The sequence below is a fragment of the Prosopis cineraria genome, unplaced genomic scaffold (assembly GCF_029017545.1).
Source record: "Prosopis cineraria cultivar Desert tree isolate PC_DT_omini unplaced genomic scaffold, ASM2901754v1 PC3, whole genome shotgun sequence".
Classification (NCBI taxonomy): domain Eukaryota; kingdom Viridiplantae; phylum Streptophyta; class Magnoliopsida; order Fabales; family Fabaceae; genus Prosopis; species Prosopis cineraria.
Window position 1 is genome coordinate 773,624 of NW_026555334.1, and position 8,902 is coordinate 782,525.

General features: G+C 32.3%; 1 pseudogene; it reads left to right on the plus strand.

The window, feature by feature from the left end:
- Positions 1-726: 726 nt before the first annotated feature.
- On the plus strand, positions 727-4,324 carry LOC129306258 (uncharacterized; annotated as a pseudogene).
- The last annotated feature ends 4,578 nt before the right edge of the window (positions 4,325-8,902 follow it).

Genomic DNA, 8,902 nt, shown 5'->3' on the forward strand with positions numbered 1-8,902 from the left:
CTATATATGGTCAAAAGTCGAAATTCAAGTTTTCTTCTTCAGAGAGAACTGGGAATATCCACTCACATATATGTTTGTTATTGTTCTATTAATCGATGATTAGGTTCCAACATATAAACTTGAAGCAAAGAATGTTTTCTTAATGAAACGAGTTATCCATATTGTCTCTTTGAATTTAAAACAACATATGTAGCAAGAGAGGTTAACATGCATATAAAATAATGAAAATGTACCGAGGAAAAAATGGACAACGAAGAGATGTTGAAATTAATAAATAGAAGAAGTAAAAATAATTTTTTTATAAATATTTAGGTCAAAATTAATTTAAACAAATACTTATATTTTTAATGTAAGAGAATATTTTCCAGAAAGTTTTACTCAGAACTTATCTGTGTCTTCTTTTAAAGTTTAAAAATGATTCTTTATAAGCATAATTTGTACTTTTTTTCAGTGTCTTCCAGTCATATAGTTCATCATATTTTATTTTTAGTTTTCTAGTATTTTTAGTTTTTATAGGTATTAAAAATACTTAAAAATTTAAAATTACAGAAATTTAAAAAATAAAAGATATTAAATCTTTCTGAAGCTATACAAACTAAAAAAAATTATAAAAACTAAAAATAAAATTGGATGAAATTATGAAATTATAGAGAATGATAATTGTATTGTTACTATTTAATATGAATATAGCGGAATGATTGAGGCCGTACTAATAATGTAATAATTTGCGACTGGCTCGACCGAGTGGGGAGGGGCTGTTGGTGATTGCTCTACTGATAAGTTCTTATATTTGCTTCGACTCTCTTATGACTGTTAGAGTTAATCCCGACGGCCTTCAGATCCACCACCTACACGCCTTCTACTTTCTTGCAATCTAACCAAATCTCTCTCTCAATCTCTCCCCCACCCCCTTTCGGGAAATTTTGCTTCTTTCATGTTACTGTTGCTATAACTGAGTCCAGTTAGGAGAAGGTGAAAGATAGAAAACTACTCTTTTGCTTTTCTGAAGCAGCTTTTATATTCCTCTCTAATTACTGCTCGCTTTCAAAATTGAGAGTTTATACATCTGGATCTACCGTTATTTGTGAGAGAGAGAGAGAGAGAGAGAGAGAGAGAGGTGGTTTGGTTTTGAATTTTGACGTTTGAATCTGTGTTTGTTTATAGAATCTGTTGGGAAGATGGCGAGCTTGTTGGAGGTTGAATCATTATCAGAGACAGAAACAAGTTCTGTTTGCTTTTGCTTGCCCACACATCACCGCATCCACATGCAAACTATCCCTTAGATTTGGATCCTCTTCTCTCTTCTCTTCTCTTCAGTATCTAAATCAGTATGTGTGGACAGCACTGACTCGTTAATTTCTCCTCTTCTCTTGAACTTTGAATTTAAATCATTTGCATATTTTTCCTCTCTTATACATATATGGTTTCTTTAATATTAAATAATTATTTAAATTATAAGGTAATAATGTAATGTCATTTAATACTTGCTTTTATTAGGGATAATATATCTGACCAGTGAGTGGAAGGAGTATTTCCTTTTTAAATAGTTTATTCCATTTGCTATAAATATAAATATTATATATATTCTTTTAAATTAGATATTAATTTTATAGTTGGCAAAAAAAAAAGATTTTATTTTATAGAGCACGCCGAAAGCTTTTTCTATTACATTACATCAGCTTGAGGCTGCCTGCTTACGTCATGCATCACACGGAGCATACGTATATATGTTAATTAAATATATATTCAACACACGCCCCCACACAAACATGTTAGTTGAAATTAGATTTAAATATTCCTCATTGCTAAAATTATTTTAATGGAACATTTTTATCCTGAAAATTATTATTATTTTAAAATTTTTTTATTTTAATAAATAAATTTAAACCTTATGAATTTTAAAATGCTTTATTTATAGCAATTTTAATTTATAATTTAGAATAAATCCATAAGACTCGTATATATTGAAAAGCAAACTAATTATTGAACCCATATTGTGTTTGATTCACAGAGAAATGGCAGTAGCAGATGACAGTTCCATGACTTCACCAGTCGCACAAACAGCTTGGGAGAGTCGCTTCGGGTCAGTTTAGGAGGCCTCTCCTTCATCTTGTGGATGATACACGTATTTTCTCTGTCCCTCTCTCTCTCTCTCTCTCTCTCCATATATAAAATCTCTCATATATATTACAAACTATGTCACGATGTTTATACCAAACTTGTTTCAGAAGAGCGAAGAACCAAATACCAAAAGCTATGCGTTCCCCTTCACAAAGCAGCTTTGAAAGGTGATTGGAAAGCAGCAAAGCACATCTTAGATCAAGACTGGAGTCTCGTTCGTGCTGCCATAACCAAGGGATGGGCGACGATCCTCCACGTGGCCACCGCAGCGAACCATGTTCACTTTGTGGAGGAGCTGGTGAAGATAATGCATCCACAAGACTTGGAATTGCAAGACGTGAATGGGAACACTGCGTTTTGCTTCGCTGCAGCAACTGGGAATCTGCAGATTGTTGAGATCATGCAGAGAAGAAATGAGAGCTTGCCAACAATAAGAGGTGGTCAAGGAACCACTCCTCTTCACATGGCTGCTTTACAGGGACAAAGTCAAATGGCATGGTATCTGTACTGCAATAAAGCTATTCAAGTTTTTGAATATATTGATTGGATCGTACTTCTCTTCCTTTGTGTCAACAGTGGAATCTATGGTAAGAATATCACATACACAGAGCATGAGACTATTAAAAATGACAAGTGTGAGATTTGAAGTGTGATGCATATGTTGTGTTAAATTTGGGCAGATTTGGCCTTGAAGGTGCTAGAGGAGAACCCAGAACTAGCTTTTGAGAGGGATGCATCAAACAATGAGACAGTCTTGCATATATTGGCTCGAAAGCCTTTAGGTTCTATTTGCAAAAGTCAGAGATATCGAAAGCGGCTTATGAAGTCCTGTAAGTGTCCGTGATCACAAAAATGAGTGGTGACATGCAATTAGACAAATGAAAATTTTTTATTTATGTAAGTTTTTGAATTTTTTTGGTATCTTGATTGTCAAATCATATGTTATCAGGTTTGAGGCAAACTCAGCAACTTCAACTTGTAAAACACTTGTGGAGTATATTCCTTAAGAAAGATGATAGTATGATTATGGACAATATAAGAATACCTTCACAAGTAACATTTAATGCTGTAGAAGTTGGGAATTTTGAGTTTCTCGCCGAGCTTATAAGCTCATATCCTGACTTGATATGGGAAGTTGATGAAAGAAATCGAAGCATAATTCACGCTGCAGTTTTGCATCGTTATGCTGATATCTTCAATCTCATACATGATATCGGCCCGATCAAAGATTTCATAGTGTGTTTTGAGGATGAAGAAGATAAAAGCAACTTATTGCATATGGCTGCAAAATTAGCACCGCCACATCGATTAAACTTGGTCTCAGGAGCAGCTTTTCAAATGACCTTTGAGTTATTATGGTTTGAGGTATTTTATTGGTATAAAAAAACATTTAATCTATTATTATAAGGATGGCCTGTTGTGAATTGTGTAGCTTGTTATAAGTTTTATACATTTTATATTGATATTGACAACATACATATATCCTTTGACAATATGGCAGGAGGTGAAGAAGATAATGCTACCATCACTAATAGAGAAGAAGAATGCTAAAGACTTGACTCCTCGCCAACTATTCACAAAGGAACATGAAAAATTATTGGGCAAAGCTGAAGAATGGATGAAGAAAACAGCAGAACAATGCATGCTTGTTTCCACTCTTATTACTACTGGAGTGTTTACAGCTGCATTCAGCATACGGGCGGTATCAATGATAGTTCAGGAAACCCTAATTACTTGCAGAAACCATCATTCTTGATATTTGCTATATCTGATGCAACTGCGATGATCTCATCCTCAGCTTCTATACTTATTTTCTTGTCCATCCTCATTTCACGTTATGCAGAAGATGATTTTCACAAATCATTACCCTTAAAGCTGATATCTGGATTGGTTGCTTTGTTCATCTCCATAATAAGCATGATGATAGCATTTAGCAGTGCCTTTTTCATCATGTATTATCATGGTTTAAAGTGGGTTCCTGACTTCATTTCTGCACTTGCTTTTATACCTGTACCCTTATTTGCGTTTCTGCTTTTCCCACTCTGGTCTGATATAGTTTATTTGACCTACTTTTCTAGGAATCTTTTCGCCCTAGTAAACACATGCTTTACTAGAAAAGTGAGTGATTTTCATTCTCTTGTATTTCAATGTACTCTTCATGTGGTATGAGTCTTGAGTTAATAAGGAAATTTCTTTCTCAACATGGTGGTGGTGTTAATTCTTCTCCAATTTTTCGTTATATATTTACTTGAAACTCTTTATATATACGTATATATACTGTCATACTAATAATATGCTATATATGTCACTTAACCAACACCATATACAAACATATATATGCCTAGGCCTAGAGTTTCTACATTGTAACTAATTAATGTAAACAATCCGAAAACGGAAATCTCCTTTCTTTGAAAGAGAACTCAGAGATGAAAATACGGGAATGCCCTTGAGAATTCGCTAGCCTATTGAGGCATAAAAATCCGTTCTCACATCATGGTTGAGTAATTTTCGTGCTCCTTGACATGAGTGGCTTGGAAGGGTGCCACACACACATGTTAATTAAGTCTTGCAAGTAAATAAATTTTTAAAAAAGTTGCTTTTTATTAGTTTAAATTGTTTTGATAAGGAAAAATATAACTTTAACTCTATATATTTTGCTCGTTTTTTGTGATTGGTTCCTATACTTTTTTTTTATTTTTGGTCCTTGTACTTTTATTTTTTATTGTTTTAGATCCCTCCAAGATTCCTATAGTTTGTTCATGAAGACCTCAAATAATGAAAAATAAAAGTACAGGAGACCAAAAATACTAAAAAAAATATATAAACTAATAGTAAAATGCGAGCAATGTACATGAACTTAAAGTTATATTTTTCCTTCTAATAATTACATATTTTCTTGATAGCAAAAGTTATAATCAACTTAGCTCATTAGATCTACCAACTACATTCTAGACAGCACTATGACACTTCCTCATTTTACTTTAATTTTATCACCTACTCCCCTAGATAGCAATGGATAAACAAATAATTATGACTTTTAATTTTAAGGATGCTTTTATCTTTAAAATATGGTCAAATAATATAATGAAGGGTTGTGGGTTGGATGGTGATGAGAAGTTTGGAGATGTGAAAATAAGGGCAAAAACAAGAATCAAATGTGAAAAAATTAGTAAATTAATAAAATAAAAAATCTTAAATTTTTAAGGATTGGACTTGGTTTTCAGGGTATTATTGGGTTGTCCACCCTTGGTGAATCAAAGTCCAAAAATAAAGCTCAATAGTGTGGGGGGTTTTATTAGAAATAAAGAAAAAGTCTGTGCCAATAAGAGAAATAAATCTGGGCCCTTATATGCAAATATTCCCATTCCCAATTTGAAGTTTTTGGTGGGAACAATTTTACACTTCAAGCACATACAAAATGTGGAGTAAGTGCATGGAGGTTAGATGCTATATGGGAAGCATCGATTCATTTTTTTTCAAGTGAGTGACAACACAGACTCCCTTCAAGTTCTACATTTTCTCCCTTTCATTTTTCCTCTAGTATATTTGCTGCGAGAACTAAGAACCGAGTTTGGCCACTTAACTCTGTTCCCAATACGACGATTCATATGGCACATCATCTTAAGTAAGTTTCCTCCTCTAGAATCTGTTATTGGTATCAGAGAAATACTTGCACCCGGGCTACACTTTTTGTATATGATGATGATATTATGATTTGCTTATTCCAATATGCGTGCAAATCTATTTGCTCCTTTTTTTCACATCTCCGTTCTTGCCTCTATCTATTTTTCATCTTATTCTAGTCAAATGAACATGTTTAGATGCTTATTGGTTGATATAAATTATATATGGCCATACATGCTACCCATACGTTCTATATGCAATAGACAGTGCTAAAACTTTTAGTTGCAAATAAATCAAAAAAATGGGTGTTTGAAAATGGTATAAACGTATAGAGCTCGAAAAAAACAAAAAAAGAACGACACCAAGAATGCATGAAATGTAGATCAAACAAAAGAGATACAATCTGCAAAAGATTCAAGTCCGACGAACTTAACCTATCGGAGGAACCAAGTCAAATAGACTAGGCTAGAGCTTGAAGATGATAGAAATGAGTCATTTTTATCATCTTCAAAGCAACATGTTGTTTTGAGATGTCATTGGAGTAAAACAAAATTATGTTGATGAGCCCACTGCCTATTAAATTTTGCTTTGGTTGATAAGCCTAATGCCCATTAAAAAAATTTAGCATGGTCCTGTAAGTTGGGTTCACAAAAAAAGGGTTTGGATTGAGTTAAAGGACTCAATCTAGAGGGTCTTTAGGTTAGATTTGGTGAAACCCGACCTAGTCAACAAAATCAAATTTAAAAAAAAATTAATAGATAGAGATATGTGGCACATGGGGCTCACAAAAAGGCCCTATAAGCATATGAAGGACCCCAAGTGAAAGCCGACAACATGTGGAGTATTATGGACTGCCATGTGTTGCTATTAAAACATGAGAAGATAACACGTGGCGTGCATGCCCCACCTTCAAGAGTAGGGCTTGTCTAGGTTTTTTTTTTAGAATTTATTGACCAATAAACTTTTGAAGGTACATGAGGCTGCGTAAGAGCTTTGATTGAGCCACAATTTATCTTAAAAATCTCTAAATTCAAGATCTTCATTTTGATATGCTATTTTTCTATGTTTGAGGAAAAATTTAAATTTATTTTTATGCAATTCAGTGCATTTTTTATAAGTTTAATCACTTTGAAAATTCTTAAATTTTTTTAATGAAAATATAAAGCAAGAGGCTTTTATCAACACTGATAACTTAAAAAATTATTCCGTTAGCATTAAATATCTAGATGAGTTAGATTATGAGCATCTTAGTGAGTATTCCAACCTGTAACCCTTTGAAGAGGAGGAGGAGGAGTATAAACCTCAAAGCGAGGATTCTAATCCTAAAGAAAATCCTAATGTCAATCTTGAAGATGTGTCAAAAGGGCCCAAAGAGGTGCGCATGATATTGGTACCAAAATACGAATTAAATAGTGCTAAGAATTTCAAAACAAAGATGAAGCTGTGGAACAACCTTTTACACCCTCAGTAATAAAGAACATAGCTAAGAGAGATGCTAAACGAATTAAAAAGCTAGATCACATTTCTCTAATCATAAGAAAATATTCAAGCTTTATAACCAAAGAAGAAGAAGCTTTAGTTGTGGGAAAAAATTTCAAACAACTTTGGAAAGAACTCATGCAATGTAAAAAGCAAAACAAGTCATATTTATGAAATTCTCTATGGAATAGAGCCATCAAGGGGATGAAAGTATAAATAAATATAAAGATATAATCGAGTATTGTCTTTTTAGGTCTGTACCTTGAAAAACATAATATATCTTTCTGTTCTTTTTAGACTTTGTGTTTTGTCATGTTATCTTGTTTTTTAATATTTTTGATTTATTATGTATGAAGCAAGTTACTTTTCATGATGATTGATTTTTATTTCTTTATATATACTTCATTTAAATGGGAGCTCTTAAGTGATGAGTCATTTAAGAACAAGTATAGTGATTATAAAAATATTTGTAAAATTCTTTATAGATGATAATGATTTTATAAAAATCAATGTGATGGAAGATATAAATGTAACCTTTTGATCGTTGACCTAATAGTGTTGTTATCACTCCAATAAAGAATAATACAAAAATATAAGATATTGTATATTCCTAATAAGTATTTTATTCTTGATCTAGTATAGAAAACTATTAATATGGGGTTATTTTTTATTAGAACTAAGAATGGCAACAAAAAACATTATTATTGAACTGAATAAATGCGAAAAGTTAAATGGGGACAATTGGGACATATGGCACCGTAAGGTATCACATATTTTAAAGAGCATGATGCCATCGATTTAATGCCTTCCTTACTAATCTCTAATTAACTCCAAAATTAAGATAATTAAGGGTTTAATCCAAATAGGATTACCAAGTTTGTAAAATTATAAGATAGGATCCCAAGTTTTCAAAGATTTTTTAATATGTCAAAATATTTTTACAAAACCAAATCAGAGTTTAAATAGTATGCAGAAGCATGGGAATCCAAAAAGAGTCAAACATTTACATAAAAACTAAAAATAGTGCAGAAAAGCATATGTGCGCTGTGATACGTTTGTCTCTATGTCATGTGTTGTGACGCATTACACAATTTTGACAGTATTGTTTCTGTCATATGACAACAACTGGAGCAAATTTCTGACATACATCATTACTTTGTCTGATATTTGATTGAGATAATCTAGGTGTCTATAGAGAGCTTTCTCCCAGCTCCAGTTAATGGCACTAATTTTATAATCAAAATATTTTTTAAACAAAAGTTGGATACCTATTTTAAAAATTACTTCTTTCAATCTTATTACACAATTTGAGTGCCAAATTTACATTTCAAGTGCAAAGACCCTAACTTACAAGCTAGACCATACTCAATAAATCATAATCAACCTGTGCAATATACCACATCACAAATTTAACAAATCAAATACATTTTCAATACTCAACCCTTTAATCACAAAAACAAAAAAGGGAGCCCTAAGTTCACAAATCATCATATCATTCCACAATAATCATAATTTCACTCATTTCCTATTTGCACTAGTATTTTAACCTAAAATACATCATAGGGCTTAAAATACACAATTCAATTCAACAATATAATAGTGCAAGTAAACCAATAACATGTATTTTCTTAGTTGGCAATATCACATAATTATACGCATAATAATCAAAAGAAAATAT